Raw genomic sequence first — 21659 nt, 5'->3', positions numbered from 1 at the left:
AATGAGGTCTTCTGAATGCCATCCCATTGTTTGAAACCATTTTTGTCTGCTCTCTTATCCTTCTGTTAGCTAAGAAACATGCAGTTGGCAGAGGAACAACAGGTGTAGCAGGGCTTCACAGAAATTCCTGGCGCTATAATGGTGTTGCAGACATTTCAGCATAGACTCACTGCCTAAAGCTTTCATTCTTTCTGTGCAATTTAGTAATTTGAGCTCTCTGAAGTGTGCTGTTTTCTTTGGAACTTGCAAAATGTCTCTCTTGGAGGGATAGTCTGATACTCATAATACAACAACATATCTGCAGCGAGGTAAGAAGACCCCTAAAGGAAAAATATCTCTGAGATATCTGTATGTTAAAAAATGTATAATATAATATTCATTACCAACTCTTCATCCATCCTTTTATTTTCTATTAATTTAGACAGTGGATCAACATGAACGATCGTTTAGGCAGGAAAAGTCTATACTATGCAAATCAAAACTAGGTAAACTGCTTATCTCAATTTATGCTTTGCTAAAACCCATTCTCAAAAAGTATTAGTGTTTATTTCCATATGTGTATGATTACATTTTATTTCACTTAATCCAGGCTGAATATAATTTTGTCTTAATTTTATATTTTTTTTCAAGTCTGTGGTTTTATATCTTTGTTCCAAGCATTTTCTGCAGTTCCTTTGTGAGTTTTATTTTTAAATATTTCCTTGAAGTCTAAATAATTTCAATTTCCACTGATTCTCTATTTTTATAATTTAATATTGTCCAAGTGTTTTCATTATCCTATCCACCTTTCTTATTTGTACACAGGCAGTTATTTTCATTTAGAGATAGGCCAGTATCATGACTTAGCATTCACAGAGAAAATTTATATAGCAGAATGAGCAAATGGCACTAGCAATGTTCAACTGTGAGGATACACTTCTCACCTGTGTAAGCACCTAGACTCTTTCTGGCTTGACGTGATGGGTATTTTCTGGATCTTACGGCAACAGTCTTGATAAAGAATGACATTCTCTCATTTAGATATCAGTAAGAGATTTCATAAAGCCTTAATGAATGTATGCACAAAAGGTCAGATCAGTGCAAGAAAAATGAACCTGCTGCACTAGTGATCATTACACCTTTTCCCAGGAGAAAAAAGTGCTGGATAACACCATATGAAAAAATATTTGGAGATTTCTGACAAAAAAGACAGTTTTTTCATTGGCATAAAGTATAACTGGGTCTAAAACAAAAACCAAAAAAACCCAGCACATAACCCGAAGAAAAGATGCTTCAGAAATATGTTGAAAAGTTCTGACATGAAGGTAATTGAATATTTGAAAACTCAGATAAATTAAAGCATCTCAACTTATGTGTGAGCTTTATAAGAATAGAAACAATTAATTAGAGGAGCTCCAGATCTTGGGCTATATGTTGGATATCCAACTGCAATCCTTTTTTAATTGTTTCTCTGAGTGCATTTTGCTGCCATGATTATACACAAAGGAGAAGATTTAAAGTAATTAATTTTATGGATAAATATTTTTTCTAATAGAGTGGAAGGCCTACAATGTCAGATTTTAATAACTCAGTTTAGCTTGTCAATATATACATTTAATTTTTGTCTGTCAATTTGAAATTGTGTCAGTTATTAGATTTATCTTATCTAAAGGAAACAGAAACATATACAAATATTAGTGTTGAAAGACCTTAAGGCTTGAAGTAGAACAGCAGTAGAGCCAAAGTCAATATTAAGTATTTTGTCAGAGAAAGCATTTCTATCTGGAAGACCTTTCAATATTTCCTTAGATATGAATTTTCTAAAAGACTACAAAGGTATTTAAAAAGATACAAATAAGAATTATGGACCACCCAGGGAAAAGAAAAAGTGCGTAACCATAGTTGAAGTTAAATGAATTATTTCTTCAGAGATGTGTTCTCAGTCTTTTAATGTGCTATCAGAGAAAATAGTAAGCTTGAATGCAGAAATGTGGATGGATTTATAAAAGCAATGAATAAATTTATTATCCATAGTAACACTGAATATTGTGCAGGTAAGAAAGTGATAATGAATTTTCATAGTTGAGAATTTAGACTGGTCAGCCCATCTGTCAGATTGGACTCTTTCCTACTATGGAAAATTTTCTAAGTTCTCCTTGTCTGCCTTGTCACCTTATGTCTTGAAGCATCAGCTTATCCATACTTTCAAATTCATACTGAACTTGAAATTTTTTTCAGGGATGGAAAAGTCTGTATTTTCCTGATAGCAACATATATCAAAATCCTTACAACTAGTGAGTAACATGACTGAAATGGGGAAATTTATATATTTATATTAAAAGAGGCATAATGCAGTAGAGAGGACAAATCTGAAAATTATGGTAAATTTCCAAGTCTTTGACTAGATAGACTACACGCTAGATTTGTTTACTGACCAGACTGGGAAATTATGAAAACATAAGAAGAGTGTTCAGCTGTATAGAGACCCCTTGCATAGCACTGGAGATATCTGGAGACAGAAACACTAGCTAAGTCACATTTGCTTTGCCAATTTTTTTTTTAATATATTAAAATGTTTCTCAGACATTTGTCTCATAAATTTTGAATGGACTTCTGCTACTTTTAAGCACAGAATGTTCCAAAGATTGCTGGCATACTGTCATGAATGATTTCCTGAGATTTAGCTTATATTTTCCTTACATTATGTTACTATATTTTCTATATTTTAGTTTTATACAATAATGTAAAAAGAAAGAAAGAAAGAAATTATCCCAAGACAGCATGCAAAAAAGAACACATCTAAACCAAAATAATCAAAAGGAATTAAGACATAGTGTAATACTACAGGATAATTTTCATTTATCATTACTGTTTAAAAAAGTTCCAACATATCCAAATCATTTTATTCTATGAGGCACCCCTATTTATAATCATCACAATATAGGGATGAAGAAAAATGCACAATTTTAATTAAAAAATCAAATGCACAGAAACTTACTTTAAATGTTATATGAGCCTAAATTTGGAAAGTTGTTATAGGCTGCATCAATTTGAAAACAGTTATGCAATATAGTTCTTTGATAGATTTCTATGCAATTCATAAGCAGATTCATGACTAAGCCACAAGTACACTTAGCTTAATTTGAATGTTTTCCAGATGCTCATTGAAATGAGGTGGTTGCCTCAAAGGACATAAAAATTCCTTTGTTGCTACAATGGATTTCTATCTTCCTAGCATAGTACATATAATCAAACCTCATGTTTCACTGGTATTAGGGTTTAATTTTGCCTTTTGGTATAGTCAATTCTGCTTTGTTTGGGAGAATTTCAGAATATACTTATTGTGAATATGACGTATATTGTCAAGATTTATATCCAAGATATTAATTCTGTTTCAGGACCTAATTCACCTCTGGGATAGATTTGTTTCTTTGGTATCAGTTCAATACACCTTCCAGGCAGAAACTAAAGTTCTTATAAATTCAAGTGAAATTCAAATTTAAATGTATTGTCTAGATTTTTTTTTGATACTTTAAGTTGTTATTGAAATAGGTTCAGCATAGACTCCACACATGTTCTCACACATCCCATTTCAGCTCCCAACAACAAAATATGACCTGTATCTGCCCCTGATTACACAAGCAGGAACAGCCCCTATTTGATGCCCTCTGAATGACACGCCCTTTTTCTAGGTGGTGAGCCTCTCTGCACGGTATGCCTTCCACCACCGACATCTGACACCCATAGTTCCAAAATACAAAATATCCTGCCAGCATGCAGGCTGTTGAGAGAAAATGAAGTGAATGACATTGCTAACTGAAAATCAGAGAGGAAGACTTGGTATATCCCTGGATTATGACTGGTCTCCAAAGTATTTATGGGTATAAGTGTGATTCATTCAAAAGGGACATGTAGATGTTCTACAGTAAACACATCTTTGATATTTCAGTCCTTTTTATTCATTTCCAAAATTTATTTTCTAAATAAAAAACTACCTTAATTTTCCATCTCTAATAACAGTATTTTTTTGAGACTGAAGTGTGAAGAGCTGTCAAAAGATAATGCATTCTGTTCTAGTTAAACCCTTTCTGCCCTCAGCAGTTTCCTGTAGTGACAGTAGGTCAAGTCTCCTGTCAGCAAATTTCTCTACAATTCAGCTGGTAAGTTCCCATCCACTCTAAGTATCATGAGCTAAAGGGAGAGGAACATGAATTGAAGACAATGTATGTGTCAGGCACGGGGAATCCTACATTCCATTTGCAGAAGACAACAGTGATTGTAGGTGCATCTGTGGGTGCATCTGTAATGCAGCCAAAGTATGACTGGACTGGCCTGGATGAGGTAGAACTTCAGATCATTTATTGTGGTCCTTCTCCCAAAGGAGGGAAAATAAATTTTTAGTTTTATAATATTTACTTGGTCTGACCTATTTTTTTTTTTCAGTCAAGAATGATATAAAATTCTTTACACCTTAATACTCATAGACCCTCAAATAAAAGAAAGCTTTTTTGTATTATTTGTGGCAATCCTGAATACATTACAACTATCCTATGAACTCCCTTTTCATTCCTTGGAACAAAAAATGTTCTTAAAACATTTAGTATATTAGATTGAAACTTTGCTTTTTTACCTTTGAAAATTCAGAACAAATTGAATAACCCACTGCCTTCAGACTGCAAAGAGACCTCTTTGTTATCTTTACCCTGTTCAATATAAATAACTTGCCCTTGATCAGCAACAGTTAACAAAAACTGGTGATGACGAGTTGTCTTGATAATTCAGGGGGTTGTTTAAGGCTAGGTAAAGGAAATTGAAGTGCCTGTAAAACTCAAAATGAGGTGACAGAGAAATGTTAATATGTAAAGAAGTGTTTATATATTAGAAAGAACGTTGGGGGGAAACAAATCTAATGTCAATGAACAAATTAGGATTTTATTATAAGTTGTGTAGTGTAATCTTTCTCATTCTGTAACAGATTTTCTTATCTTGTTCACAATACACATTCACAAGGCATTCACAGGGCAGAAGAGAAGAACTAGATCAGGCTCAAAACATGAATGAAATTAGTGCTTTCAGCTCTAAAATATCTCATTTATTCTGGTTTTTCTGCATAATTCTGCATTCAGTTTTCTGTGTATTAGCTCTGTTGCAGAATGTGCTATTTCCTCTGTGAGGCATTCTCAGTAGTAAAAGTTAGATTTAGAGAAGTGGCAGATTGGGTTTCTTTAAAATTCTACATTTGTTCATCAAAAAATGACTGCAAATTGCCAGTTTTCATTGTTGATCATGTTCTTGCTCATACTATAGCAAACAGTTGGCTAGAGTATTTCTGGTTGGAATACATCAGGATCTAGAGAGAGGCTCATGTCTCTCAGGGTGATAAAGCATGCCAAGTTCCTGTCTTGCTGCAACTGGGTTGTGATTTGTCAAGCTACAGAGCAATGGACAGGGTGACTGGGACCTGTACATGCTGTTTCTCAGATATTCTGCTGAAAGGTCAGCTAAAAATCAGCAGGTGATGTTTGGAGATAAAAAGTGCAGCCTTGCTGTCCACAGAGCCACAGTCTAACAAGAACTTACATGCACTTCTGAAATCAGGTAATTTGTTTTACTCATCTTTGTCTGTGCAGCAAAGTAGTAGTACAAGCTCAGGTTCCTGGGGCTATCATAAATCAAATATTTGTAACGTACTTTGTCAGTGTGTGGAGTCCCCTCAGATGAACATATTTTACAGAAAGTAACCATTTTTTAAGACAGTTATTAGGAATAGTCCCTAATATAAATAAATAAATAATTAAGAAAGAAAAATTAAAATTAATATGTCTAAAGCCTTAAAGAGGAAAAGCAAAAGAATACTGACATTATAAATGAATGTACTCTCTATGCATTATACATGAATATATTTCATAAAAACCTTAGGGCCCTTGCAAATGAATACCTATTTAAAGAGTAGTATGTTAAAAAGGACAATCCATTGCTACATGGATATTAACTTGACAGGTTTCTGTAGATTTTGAGGCAAAGAAGAGGCAATTCTGAAGAAGAACCTAAATGCTTATGAATTCCATTACCTTTTGTCAATTTATAGAAGCTTGTTAGACCTAAACCAAAGCACCATCACTAAAGCTCTTCTTTAAGTTGCACAATTATAGTTTGGGATAATGCACATCTAATGATATTCCTTTTATTAATTTACTTACACGGAGATCCACATTAAGCTCAGAGTCCCCTTAGAACAACTAATGGATAAATACATACATGTTGAGAAGGACTCCTTGCCCCAAAGGTTTGCAGTTCAAATAGAATAGCCAGGAAAACATGCTCTTAATTGAGTCTGCACAGCAGAGCAGAGGTTTCTCATCTCCAAAGTTCTAGTCCAGTAGCCTAAATATTGGTGCATAGGGTTTTTTCAAAGGCAGGTTAACCTTGTCTCTTGCACAGTACTGAAGTCCAGTCAAGGAAAGCATTCAGATCTAAGATAAGAAGAGGCTAAGAAACCCATGTTTCCAATTCATGGGAACATGAGTGTGAGGATAGCTCTTTCAGATCAGAACCAATAGGCTTTACCCTTGACACTATATAAATCAATGCAATAGTGCAGATTGCACCCCATAGAGAAGCCTCAAAATTCTGATCAACTTAGACCTCTTTTCAGTTAGCTATTTGTCTCTGACTAGATTAAATATATTCCTGATGTTTTTATTCTTTCCTAATTAAGATAAAGTTATTTTTAAGTAGGTTTTAATACTGATGTTCTCCATTGCCTATTCTTTCCTGTTCCTTCAAGTGATGCTTACATGGTAGATGCAGAGTGAAAACAATCAATGTTCTTTCTGTATAAATGTAAACTCCTAAACTATCCTGCTAATATTAATTTCATTGTTATGTTGCCGGAAGACAACCCATAACCGGCTCATAAAACCAATGCTGCCAGAAAATACTTACTATGTCCCTTGCAAAAAAAAAAAACAAAAAAAAACCCAGAAAACAACAACCCTGGTGATTTTCCTACATGGCTCATTTATTTTTCTCTCCCTAGAGTGTTCTTTCTAAAAAAAAAAAATTCAAAAAATCTAAAGCTAAAATGTTCTCTTGTTTCTCGCATCCCATTCTGCTATTTTTATACATCAGACTCAATAATGCTGATCTTATCTATTCCTTCTAAGTATTTAGCATGCTTGTGATCTAAAGCCTATTACCAAATATTTAGTTTATCTAGTGAACAAAACCTTTTCTTATTATTCTTGAACTCCAAAGAAAAGAGAATCAAGAAATGCATGGTAAAAATCCCACTGTAGGAAATAGGATCAGGCTACATGGGTGTTGTTCAATAACAAACTGAATTTTTGCATAGTTATTCGTCATTCACGAATTATTGGAAGTATTATACATAAAAATGTTATTTACTGCATATAGGATTATCCTAGTCCTAGCCAGGACAGAGATAATTTTTTTTCTTTTTTTGCAGTAACTGAGGGAGCATGGCTTCATGTGGACCTAGGAGGTTATTTGATATCACCCTATGTCATTTCCAGGGGCAGGAGAAAGAGACTTGGAAGTTTTGGTTTTAAGGAGATGAACCATTGTAACCATGAGGAGACAAGACTTTCCCAAGTGTACTCTCAATAAAAGATCCCCTTGCCCACACTGACAAGCTGACATGGTTCAAAAGTAAAGCCAAGATAAGGAAAATGGGAAAGGTGCTCATTCAGTGGAAACACATTTGAAGATTTACTGCAGGACTGAGTCATCTTGCTGTGAATCTGCAGACATCAGTGACACAGTGAAATAGAGAGACTCATATCAGGCACTGTTACACGGCTTCACGTGTACGACCATGTAGTCATGTGTAAATGTTAGAAGCCTCGCAATAACTAGCAGTTCACTGCAAGGTTAGTAACAAAATTCTTTCTATTTTGGACTGTGCCAGACCTGGAAAATGAATGGGCACAAAAGGGAAGGGCTCTCTCTAAGCTGTTCTTACTGTTTAACACCTGACAGCACTGATAGGAAAACTGAGGAAAAGCAAACACCAATAAATTTCTTGTAGCTAACTCTTCTTGGCTTAAGTTAATTGATATTTGGCATGTGCAAATGAGGAAACGTGTCCCATCTAAAGAAACTGGGAAACATGGTTTGGTGATATTTTTTATTTCATTTAGGGTCTTCAGCATACCTGTACAACAGTGTCTATCTATTGTTGGCCCCATAAGATCCCTCTGTGAATTGATCTCTACTATTGCCACAGTTTTAATTGAGGCAGAATGATATACCAATTTAAGGAACTATGAGCAGAGTGGGAACAGCCAGTGAAGAAAAGTGCCAGTCTATTTGGAGTGAAGATGTGTTTCTGTGGTATTTTTGGTGCCATCTTTGGCAATTGAAATGTGAGTTGAGCCTGTCTGAATGCCAGGTACCCACCAAAAATACTCTATCTCCCCCCTGTACCACTGAACAGGGGAGAGAAAAATGTAACAAAAAAGTTCCTTAGCTGAGATAAGAACCAGGGGAGATTAGTCATCACATACTGCCATGCAAACCTAATATACCAAGGGAAAAAATATGTTTTATAGATTCAAATACTTTTCATTAAGACATCATCTCTTGTGTTTAAAATCTGCTCAAACTGTTCAAAATTCATTCACAAACATTCATGACTGAAGCACAGATAATTTCCTGGGTATTGATAACTAGTGAGAGAAGCTGAAGGTATGAATTGCAGTCAAGTGCCATTAAATCCAGTTAGTCATTAAACTCCTTGAAATGCCCTATGCTTGAGTTGGTATTTGAGAGAAAGAAGAAAACAAGGTTCTGCTTTATTCTGGCATAAATGTTGGATCAGTCTATTGACTTTGAATTTGCTTTGATTTATCAGGCAGTAGAAATTGATTTTCTTCATTATGAGATTCAGCTACTTAATTTATCTTGCCTTTTGTCTTACTTTGCAATGTACAGTACTGCTACATGAGGAAGAAGTAATTTTGGTCTGCTGTTATAATAAATAAAATAAAAAGCTACTTAATGCTTGATTTAAGAAAGCCATTGAACCATATTGAAAATGTATAACAAAACTTAAATGCTATACGCAATTTGTTTTTAATTAATTGGCATTTATGTGTGATCACTCGCCTGTAGTTTCATTGCTTAACGTATTGTTGTCAGCTCTAATTTTCAATTTTCTCTTATGGTTGGACTCTTCATCCAGTAGTGTACTTTGTTATTTTATTGTGACAGTAGGCCAAATTTTCTTACTCATCAAAGCAAGAATGAGAAATTTAATTGCAGATCTGCCAGTTGTTTCAAAATGTGTTTTAATTATCAACAAATTAGAAAAGCAGTCTTTAACCAGGAATACCATATACTACCACTCTTTACCTTTACCCCTTCCGTATTCTAAAGGATGACCTGGTAGACTTGAGAAAAATATTACCTTGGATTTTTCTAGGATCCCAATGAAGTAATTTGCAATACTTTAATGCAATAGAAATGGGTTTCATATCTTTTTAATTCATAAATATGCCAGTGTTTAGGTGACAAAACAAGATCTGTATCTTGAGAAGGTTTCAGAAGTGTGCAATTCTTGGATTATATGCAAGCACAGGAAAAAAAAATGGGAAAAGTGTGAGCCATTTCAATTATTTTGCCACAAATTTTGTAGAGGGCAAAACCAACCAAGCCAGAAAATACAGAAAGCTTGATACTCAGACAAATAGAAAGAGAATAATATCACCACTATGATGATATGCTAACTGAAAGGATTAAAAGGAACAGAAACAGATTTTCCATATACAGCAGGAAGGAAAAAGAAGCAGAAGAAGACACTTCAGGTTACAGAGGATTTCATTAGCTGAATTCAGAAAATAAATTGAAACAGATAACACTTTTTTAAAATATAGTAAAAGAAAAAATCACAGAAAATATAATCAATTAAATATAATAAGGGACCCATAATTAAAAATTTGGAGTTCTAGAACTAAAAAAGAAGAAAATTGAAAAGCTGAGAAAATACATGTTTATAATAATTACAGCAGCTAGAAGAGATACAGATTAGGCTGTTAAAATGTAGCTGCATTGTTGCTAGAAAAGGGAATATTTTTCCTTTTTAAGACACTCTATTTGAGGTTATAGCTGATGATTTTATACTAACTGATTCAATTTACATAAAAAAAATTTGGAGCTGTAAATTTTTTTGAGTGAACACAAATATCAGCAGATGATGTTGAATTCAGCTTTAGCTTATTTATCAGCAACAATCAATAAAAGATCAGATTCTAAAATCTTTGTAGTAGTCAATTGCTGCAGCAGAAATAAACATTAATAAAATAATAGATTTTAACGGGAGTAATGGGTAGAAATATTAAAGTATCTTTCCTTTAGTGAAAAAAATGAGATCACAAATAATTTCTCTTAGTTAGATATGAAATGCCAAGAGTTGGTGGAAGAAAAAAAAGGTTTAAAGATGAAGGACAGTATGAAATGCAGGTGTGAACCCACACAGCTTGTCTTAAGATATCTGGACCTCTGTCTGCATCTCATACGATGAATTTTACCAAGGTGCTGTGCAGTGTTGCAGACTTTATGATGTTGCCATGACCCACCACTGTGCCCCTTAGTTGTAGCAGGAAAATCAAATGTGCTAATTCTTAGCTCACACAACAGTGAAACAGTAGAAAATGCTGAGGAATGAGTTTTAAGGCAATGCATTTACTTCTGTTTTAGTTCACTGTGCACAGCACCAGCTTAAACTGACAAAGGCCATGGCTCAGGTGAATGTATTTACTGCAAGATGCAGTGGTGTAAAAGCCAACACAGTTTGAGTCCACCAACACTGCTGTGATGAATATCCAATGTAGAGGAAGCGCAGACACCAAGAGTGACAGTGTTATAAATCAACAAAGCTGCACATGCCAGACCTTGTGAGAAAATATAAACTTATATCTGGGTAATTTATGACAAAAAAGGGAATCCAGTCATCTTTGAAAACATTAGTTTTCACTGCTGTAGACCATTTCCTTTGCACATTTTGCCAAAATAGTGTTCCCTCAATTGTCTCAAAAATCAGGTTCTCTGATCTTTGCCCATTCCCCAGTTCTGTGGAGAAAAAAAGCTGTGCATAGTTACGCTTAGATGTTAATTTTGCTCTCGGTTCTATTGCAGTCAACCTGTTAGCTCTTAAATATTTTGGTCAGACATCCTTTTAGTAGTCTTTATTATTCCTATTGTAATGTATTCACCTTGTCTTATTTTGGGGGTCAGCTTTTGCCTTTCAAAGCATATGACATATTCATAGCAGATCAACTGTGGTACTTTCCAGCAGTTTGCAAGACAAGTTCATGATGCCTTTTCTGTTACTTTGTCACATTTTCTCCTTCAAGATAGCAAAGTTTTATAAACATAGTGTTTCATTGATACTTAAATTCATTTACCTTTGTGGCCATAGCTGAAACTATTTTAGTGGAAAGAATCACATTTACAAATAAGTTGTACTCAAGATTTCAGAATGAGTTATAGTTTCACAGAGATTAAATTTTCCAAAACATAACTGGTCTTTTTTATCTGACTTTTTTCCTGCTTAGGTTGAATGATGTGGAGATAAGTCAATGTCATTACAAAAAATAACTGTCAGACTTTTAATAGAGATTTCTATAGCCTTGCTATTAATGGTCATAAAGCCACAGAGCTCAGGAAATATTTCGACTTTATTCTGAACTATTTTCAGAAAATTATGAAAATGGCAAATATTAAGCAGAATGACATATATTAAGATGATTTTGCTAGCCCTTTGTTGAGCTAATATAAAGACCATTATATGATAAATATCCTGGCTGTCCTTAAGCAGCTTTTCTTGCTGGCATTTTGTGCTGTTGCAATGCTAACTGGAATCAAGTGTGAACATTTCCTCTGCTGTACAGTAAAAGCTTACTTTAAACATTGCAATGCCTACTTGAGAATTAAAGTAGGAATATTAAGAAGTCTTGTCTTGGAAAACCAATACCAACACGTGTAAAACCGTTGGGAAAATACAAAATAGACACCCAGAGATCAGCTCAGAATAACTTTCCATACTGCCTGCACTATTAACTATCTGCTCTGGGGGACCAATTGTGCAGAGAAAGAAGCCATGTCTGTAGAAGGTGTGGGAGAATGATAAGTTTTTTGAGAAGGATGCACTTCTCTAAATAATACTAAGTACGCAGAATAAAACATGTTTGTCAGATGTCTGTTTTCTTGCTTTAGCAAGTTGAAAACGCTAAGTGCTATTTGAATGCTGACTCAGATAGTGCATTTATGGGCATATAGAGACCAGATTTGCATCACCATCTACACATGACAGCACCAATATTTCATTTTTTCTGATTTACCTCAATGTGAAACATCCATTTGGACTCCAAACACTAGAAGTTTATGAGTTTTTGGTGGGTACAATGAGACATAAAGAGTAACTGTGGCACCCACTAAGAAAGCAGAAAAATGAGCTCTTTCTAGTTATTTCCATCATGTCAGCCATTCTTACTGTACTGATCAAATGAATATTTTTTCCCTCATTGCCTCACCTATAGCAACAGGAAAGGATAGATGGAGTAAACACAGATGGTAAGAGCTCAGAAAAAAAATTAGGTATGGGGAGCTCAGCTGGTGAGACCTTAGCAGCCATGTTGTAGTCTCCTTGGTTTGTACCCTGCCTAAATTCCACAAATTCAGCTTTTGGAGATGCAGGGTGGAAGCACCCTGCTTCCACCCTGTGTTGTTCTAACTGGAACTTTCTGGAAGTTGATCCTAACATTTCTCTGCTTTTTCCATGCATAGTCAAAATGTGAACACATGCAAATACAGGGTAATTATGACTTCTGACATTACCTTTCATAAATCAGTAAAACTAGTCTGTAACACAGGATGCTTCAGGCAGATTAGACTTTGTCTATAATAGCAAATTTTTAAGAGTACCCAGGGAAGCCTGTGAGAGTGATAAGTGGCATGAACTGTAACTGTCCCTGAAAGCAGGCTAACAATAGAACAGTGATGCAGTTGCAGAAAGATAATTATCAGACCCAACTGAGCTTCTGGTGCAGCACCAATATGAAAGTGTTCTCTTTGCTATATTGTGCTTTCCTTATGAAAAATGTCTTCCTGGTAATTACTGCTTACCAGAAGATTCTTCTTCATACTGGAACGATGCTGTTAGGAACTGGACACTTCTAGAGCATCTTAGAATCCATTTTTTTGCAGTTTCCACATTCCCTTTTTCACTACAAAAACAGTAACAGTTCACCAAATTCAAAATACCCAGCATGCTTTTGTATAGATAGAAGCCTCTACATAGGTTTAATAACGACATGAAATACACAATTCAAAATAAATTGATTTTGTTTAATAATGGCTCTGTTAGTTTTAAAAATGTATTTTGTCATATAAGCATTGATTTGAAATATAACAGATGTTTCACAGTCTTTGTAAGAAAAAACCTGGTTATTTTGAAGCCATTAGCCATCAGATTTTCTTCACACAACTGAGTTAAGGCTTGGAGGGGAGCTCATTTCACATTATGGTAGATAATCCTCTTCAGATTGAGACAATTATTGGAAAGGAATAAGAACAGTTTTCCAGAATCATAATAATTTTCTTTTCTCTCTATCTGTCCTTCTAATCACAAATGTTCAGCTTACGTTTCAGGAAGAACCCTTTTTACATTCATATGTACAGGAGGGTGTAATTCCACAGCCACACTTTACAAAGTATGTAAAAAAATTGAGTCTATGGTTACAACTTTTTACCCATTTTTGATTAGGAGCACAAGAAAAAAGTAAATCATGCTGAGGTAATGATATGCTTGAGGTGTGCTAGTGCTTCTGACTTTAAGGAATACTCTTCAGTATATTGATATCTCTTAAATAAACAACTGCAAAGTGAAAGTATAAGAACTCAAGTTCTTCAAGAAAAATCTTCAGGGAAGGGAGAGAGAGGAGAGGACACAATACAGGATGGTGGGGGAGCAGTGGGTTGGAGTATGTTAAAAAGAAGCACAGGGTTTTCAGTGTGTTTTTACTCCCATATTTGTTTTTCTCTGCAGTGACCTCTTACTCTTTAATGGCCAGGTCATTTCTTTAATTCACTGCAGAAATCCTTCTCAGTACCTTTTTCTCAGTAAGAGAGGAAAGTTGTCTATGTTAAAGTGGCCATTTAGCATCTGGCTTGGTGAAAGGCACTGCACATCTGCCTGATGAGTATTTTACTTCTATTTAAATTTTTGCTGACATAGAACTCTCTGAAATACCTGAGCAAATTGAAAGCCCAGACCTTGAAAGGCATTCTGTGACTGCTTGCAAGCATTTGACACTAGGAGGGATTTGAAATATTTTCCTTTCAGACAGCACTTGAAATACACTTTCCTTCTGGAATCTAAAAGTGTAGATTAGTCTTTTACAGATGACATGTCACAGCTGATCAGATATTTAGAGCATGATGAATTTAATAAATTCTTATCAGAGTAATAACCCTGTAATTCTGAGAGAAACATAGTGCCTCCCGTGTTTCTTTTACATATTGAGTGGTCTTTGAAATCAAAAATTTTGGCAGTGTGGAGCAAGCATTACCCCACTTACTGTTGTAAGCTTCCTCCCTCTTTCAGCACTAGCTTATGCTGACCGATGTTGGCTTCTTTGTGAAATACAACCAGAAGTTCTTAGTTTTGTATAAAGGTGGAGTTCTGTTCCTCTTAACAAGCAATGTATAGCAAAGTAAAAACAGCCTAATGAGTCAAAAGTCTCATTTTATTTTTTTGAAGAACATTTGTTAGAGTACTTTTAGCCTCAAGGAATACATAAAGAAATTAGTTGCTCTATTATGTATATTCAAATAATATTAATTTACCAATATACTGTAGAAACATATGATAGAAATATAGAAATGAAATGTTACTTCCCTTCCTCTTTTTTTTTTTTTTTTACAAGAGATTGTGCATATTATGTGCAGTCACATAATTGTGACTTTAGTTTGAGTGATGGGTGCCATCTGCTGAAAGAGGTAAACCTGGAATAACACAGGAATCTTACTTGAAACTTCCACCTTTTACCAAAAAGCCTGACAGTACAACTTTTTCATCACAGACAAGGAGAAATTACCAATCAGCTTATGATGGGATCTTCAAAGTTCTCTAATATGTGCAGTTTGGGGCAGTGAAGCTTCTTTCATGTGGTTTCTCTGGTGCTTTACAGTTTTTATATTTCTGAATGTCAGAGCAACATGACTATGCTCACATTATGTGCTCCAGGTGTCAAACTAAGGATGAGTCCTAATTATGAGATTTTTTGGCTGATCCCATGTGACTGGATTTTTAAAACAGAACAGAGGTAATGAGGTACTGAAGATCAGTAAGTAATTTTCTGATGGTTAGAAAGGATCAACACTAACTTAAATAGTTGGAATATATTCTAAACATAAAGTATTTTACTGCTATCAAGCATTCAGTGTGTATGCTGTGTATTCCAGAGCATGGCACTTAATTCAAAACTTCAAAGAATGTTATTTGCATAATTTATTCCATGTTGCATAACTTATTGTGTGATTCATGCTCATAATTTAGAAAAAAAATCCTTGTATGTAAATAAAAATATTATAGTGTCAGAGCAGTTTAGAATCATATTACCATTGTATTAGTAAATGCTTCTTGTAGCCATCTAATACAGTCATTGTATCTAAAGACAAATATATGTTTTTCTGCACTATATATTCATAAAAGGAATGCAGAACACGCCCAGGATTTGTGCCTTACTTCATCTCACCAAGAGGAGGAGGGTAAGCCTATTCATTTGTATCTTAAGCAAACTGAATTTGATTTTGGAAGCTCCTGCCTCAGTTCTGACTCAAAGACAGCATATTAGACATCTCAAATTCTTAAAATTAAGTGTGAAGGATTTAGGCCTGTATCATGAGCTTTGCAATAATGATTTTTTTTGGAGGAATGAAAGGAGGATGATGAATTTTGAATGTCACAATCTCCAGCAGCCACACAGATCTTTTTTGTCATGTGAGCTGGTATGAACCTCACGTCCTGGAACTGCACCTACTCAGGAAGATTCTACCGCAACAGTCAAGTAAACTGTATTCTGCACATTGGCAGTCCCCTACATTAGCTTGGAAATTCATGGATATCATCCTAATGCAGTGAAGGCAAGAAAACTGCCCTCTTGAAAAGCTCACTCATGCGAAACACAGTTTTAGTTACTTGTGAACAAATAGTGCTGATTTAAGCTTTTTTTCACACATCTTAAGGCAGAGCTCAGAGAAAGCTGTTCTCATTCTCATTTTACAAAGCCAGAGGTACACACAACAGTGACTTCTCTTCGTGACATACACAAAATTGACAGAGCCAGAGGAATTCTGACCAGGTCACTCTTTCATGCTGTGCTTGGGATTTTCCTTCCTGAGCCACAAGGCTTCTACCCAGAAAAGAAGGATTCTGAACTATGGCAATTGTTATCACCTATGCCAAAGAGATTTGAATAATGTGTCCTGCAGATCAGGTTGTGGAATAAGTTATCTTAAGTATGATAATGGCATATCATGGACATGGCATATATAGGACAATGAAGGCATCAGGCTCAGCCATCATGGATTTAGGAAAGGCAGATCCTGCTTAAGCAACCTGATCTCTTTTTATGACCATGTGGCCCACCTAGTGCATGAGGGAAAGACTGTGGATATTGTCTACGTGGGCTTCAGTAAAGCCTTCAGTATTGTCTCTAGACTGAAGAAAAAATTACTGAAAATCTGCCTAGAGGAAAAGGACTGGGGGATGTTTGTTGACAGCAGCTGAACATGATACAGCTCTGCCCAGGTGGCCAAGAAGGCCAATGACATCCTGGCCTGTATCAGCAATAGTGTGGCCAGAAGGACCAGGACAGTGATTGTCCCCCTTATACTTGGCACTCGTGAGGCCACACCTTGAGTCCTGTGTTCAGTTCTGGACCCCTTACTACAAGAAAGACATTGAGGTGTGTCCAGAGAAGGACAATGAAGGTGGTGAAGAGTCCAGAGTGTAAATCCTATAAGGAGTGGATGAGGGAACTGGACTTGTTTCATCTGGAGGAGGCTCAGAGGTTAACCTTATTGGTCTCTACAACTGCCTGAAAGGACGTTGCAGTCAGGTGGGGATCAGCCTCTTCTCCCAGGCAACTACTGACAGGACAAGAAAAAATGGCCTCAAGGTGCACCAGAGTGCCGCTATCACCCCCAGATTGGGGTGATCCTGAAAGATGGAATAGTCTGTCCTCCAACCAATACCGTCAAAGACTCAATAGTCTTCAGTCATCTGGCCTCAAGGTTGTTTATTGTATGTTATCTAAAAGATTTTCTCCCTGAGCTGATGAGGTCTGCTCAGCAGGTCAGCCAGAGGCACACTCCCCACCCACGAGGCTGGTGCTATCTTTTATACTAAAAACTACGTGTACTATATTTACAACTCTGTTCCAATAGCTATCACCTTTGTTAGACAGTCAGCTTCTATTCTAAACCAATCTAAAAGTGCCAACATCACCCTGAACATGGAGGTTAGGAAGGAGAAAGGAGGACAGGGCATGCCCAAATCCCTCCATCTTAGAACCCCTGACCCCCATGTACAGAGTCCAAAACCCCTCTGTACAGCACTCAAAAATTTTTCCCTTCACGTCGTGATTATTTCTACTATAATATCTAAACTTGTGTGGCTTGTAATTCTTCATACAGAGTTGGTAATTTTCTCCATGGGCTAAGATCAAAACCCTCGTGTCCTTGGCTGCATGCCAGGGTCGCAGAGCCCCCTGCCAGAGGCTTGGGCCATCCAGGGCACCCAGAGGGGTGTCCTGGGTTCCAACAGCAGAGGAGGTTCAGGTTGAACATCAGGAAGAACTGATGAACCGTTCGCCATTGAAAGGGTGGTCAGGCATTGGAACATGCTGCTCAGGAAAGTGGTGGCGTCAACATCTCTTTAAGTGTTCAAGAAATGACTAGATGTGGCAATCATAACTATGGTCTAAATGACATGCTGGTGTTGGGTCAAAGGTTGGACTCCATGGTCTTGGAGGTCTTTTCCAAGCTTAATGATTCTATGTTTCTGTGACCTGCTACATCCGTGGGTCATAGAGCAGCAGGAAGGTTTGTATCCTGGGCTGCATGCTCAGAGAGATCTAGCAGGGATCTATATTTTCCTGCAGTAGGACTGAGCTACAACATTGCCTCTGCCAGGTGGCCAAAGCTCCCCCTCTTCTTGTGTGACATGCTATGTACAGGATCTCAGCTTGTAAAAAAAAAAAAAAAAAGAACAAAAAAAACCCTGTGCATACTGGACAAAGAGAGAAAAAAACTGAGTATTTTTGAGACATGTATCTGTTAAGTGTTTAGATTAAAAGCCCCCAAATTCCTTTGATTTCAATACATATTTTTAAAAGCCCTGACTCTGACAAGCCATGAAATACCTTATCTTCAATACAAGCTTTAATAACAATATAGCCTACAAAATACCATGTGAAGAGGAAAGGATTATGCTTGTTTGACCAGAAAGTTAGTTATGCTTCAGTTATCCTATCTCCAAAAATTTTAGAACTGAGGATTTTTTATTTCCTTGCTGCTTTTTCTTATTTATTGATCTCAATTTTGTCTATCAGATCACTGTGTTAAGAAATATGAACTACTTGACAGCTTCACATGATTTGCTTAAAGTTCAATACGGTGCTGTTCAGCTCTGTCTTCAGTACTTGTGAATACAAGGCAGACTACAAGGAAAGGAGCCATTGTCCTTTGAAGTCTCTTTGCAGGAGGAGGTGGATGCTAGTGGCTGCTTCACAAACCATCTACTTAATAACCTCCAGACCCTAACTGCCACTCAGCAATATTTTGTGACCTTTGGTCCCTCAAATTCATTTCATCTTTACTTCTGTGATAAAGAATGAATGTCCTTCAGTCCACAAGCTACATCTCAGAGGACAGACAGGCTTAAAATCTCAACACATTGCAAATCCAATCTTCAAAAACCAAATTCTTTTGACATATGTAGCTTTCCTCTTTTTTTAAATAAAGTGCATTTGGAATAGTAGGGAAATAGAGTTTATAATTCCATTACTTGATACACTGCAAGAATTCTCTGATAAAGAATATATTCTAAAATATGGTGGTCTTTTTTCTTTAAACTGTTGACAAAGCAGTTGTGCTATTTCTGCTTATCACTTTGTAGAAAGTGAGGTCCTGTGTCTTAAACAGGAGATTCCACTTACATGGAATGGTGCCATACTAGTTCCACTCCTTAATGTGCAAAGGGCAAGCATTCAGTGAGGCTGAAAACAATAAAATGATTGAACAGAAATTATCACAAAACATTGCATAGATGGCAACAATCCTTCATTTCACGGGAAGTTCACACATTTTATGCTCTCATGACAGTCATCTCAGTTAGGAGTTGAACCAGAAATGTAGAGAGCATAAAAATCAAAAGTAGTAATTCAAATCAAAAAAGGCTAAGCATCAAGAAACTAGAACTAAACAATACAACAAGCTTTTTTGCAGCTTGATTATGAAGGACTAAATACAAATGAGTTGAAACTATTGGATAGTTAATCTCAGTTTGGGTTTTTTCCAGTTGTTTGCTCATTATTTGCCAGCCAAATTGTCCATGTTGCTTTAGTAGAACAACAGTAACATATATTTCAAGCCTTCAAAACACAAATCCCATTGTCTTTGTAATTAGGGTAGAAAGGGTAAGAGAAACCATCACTTTGACTCACAAGGTTCAGAGTAGCACACACACACACACACACACACACACACACACCCTTGCTTTTGAAACTCCGTCATGACTGTAGTCTGAGTTAGTTACTGAAATTATTCAAAAGGACAATATCAATGGTACCATTCGATTTGGGTTACACTTCAGGTGAGAAATGTTCCAAGGTTGTCAGGTGATTATTTTTCTCCTTCTTGATATGGTAACAAGTATCCCTGGTGTGTAGTCAGTGCACTCCCACCTAAGCCGTGCAAGAGTTCCTGGTATGGCCCGGGGCCATGTACCTGCCAGCCCATTACAGGAAGGTCAGGGCCCACTTAAAGCTGCTGAGGTCATATAGCAGCCCTGGGGATGAAGGCAGTGCAGGGGGAGGCACCACCACACCTGGGGAGATGTCAGCCTGGTGTGTTTTGTTTTTCACACAGCACCACTTCTGGTGGCAGCTGGTTTGATCCCTACACATTGTTCCATCCATTGTGTGGAGGCCAGAAACCTAAATAGTTTTGACCACAGAACACTAATCTGCCCAATTCTGATGCTCACCCATCACTTACTGTCCATGTAGCACCATGACACAGTTTTTGTTGTGAACACTGGGGAAGACAAAAAGTTTTAAAATACTGGCAGACTTCTAATAAACATGTCAAGATATTAAAATTTTGAGCCACCTCTTACATCCCTTCAGTTTTATTCAAACTGCCTTCTGTTCTCAGCCCTGGTTTTATCTTCATGCCCTTCCATGGAACAGAGCTAAAAAGCCACAGTTTGAAAGAGAAAAATTAATTTTTTACAGTCTCTTTCCAATGTGTTGCTTGTCAATTTTTCCATTTCAATGCAAAGGTAATGCATATTCTAATTAAATAATTTGTTCTCAATCCCAGGTTGTAGATATTAACCTTGCCAAGCAAATATTTTTGCTTTTTACACTGCTTTTTACAGTGTATCCAGTATTCCTGATAGTAAGGAAGAATAAGGCATGTAGTGGGAATAAATGTTAAACAAAAGGCAAGACAATGAATAGTAAAAGTAAAAACTTGGAGCTTTGTTTTGCAAGTGCCTGTAGTATTTGTAAAATTAATGTGGCTTTGCACAGGAAAAAAAAATTTCTAATCCATGCATTAATGGCTTGACTACAGTTTGGTGAATGTAATTGATCAGGAGACGCTTGAAAATAATATTTTCAGAATTCATTTCATGAAGCTTCTCATTAATAAAGAAAGGCAAGAGGCAGGAAATAGGAGACATTTGAGACAGGAGTGATGCTTGCTTTTCCTCTCTCTCCTCCAACACAAAAGGAGGAGTGTAGGACCAATACCTGGTTCTTAAGGAAGTGTTAAGGAACAGCAATCTCAGTGCAATAAAACTATTTCAGGGTAAAGAAGTAGGAAAGGGTAAACTAGCAATTGTACCAACATTAAAAATATTTGCAGTTTAAAAACACATCGAGCTTTCTGGAGAATAACAAGTATAGCTATCAAAATTGCATATTAGACAGAAATAGGATCCTAGGATACAATGAAAATTAAAATACTGAAGTCTTGAAAATTCTGCATTACATATTTGCAGCATCAGGCCTAAGGTAAGTATCTGTCACTACTGAAGAAGAGAGAGAGGTATGTATTTATATATTAAAAACAAAACAAAACAAAACCCCAAATACAAATCCAACCAAACAGCAAAATAAACAAAAAAACTCCTGAAAAATAAACCCAAGTGTTCCACGAGAAAAATGGATTCCACATTAGGTTACAGAAGGTATCACATACTATCAAGCTGAGCATGTTAAAGTTTTTTTTATTCTTGATAAGTGTTAGACTGTGATATCCTTATTTCTGTGATGACTAGAAATGGAATACTGTATGAACCAGCAGAACTACATCACTGAGTCTGAGTAATGGTACATAAACTTGTTCAAAAATTTTCTTTGAAA

This window comes from Motacilla alba, chromosome 2, assembly GCF_015832195.1.
Source record: "Motacilla alba alba isolate MOTALB_02 chromosome 2, Motacilla_alba_V1.0_pri, whole genome shotgun sequence".
Taxonomy (NCBI): domain Eukaryota; kingdom Metazoa; phylum Chordata; class Aves; order Passeriformes; family Motacillidae; genus Motacilla; species Motacilla alba.
Note: the sequence above shows the minus strand (reverse complement) of the source record.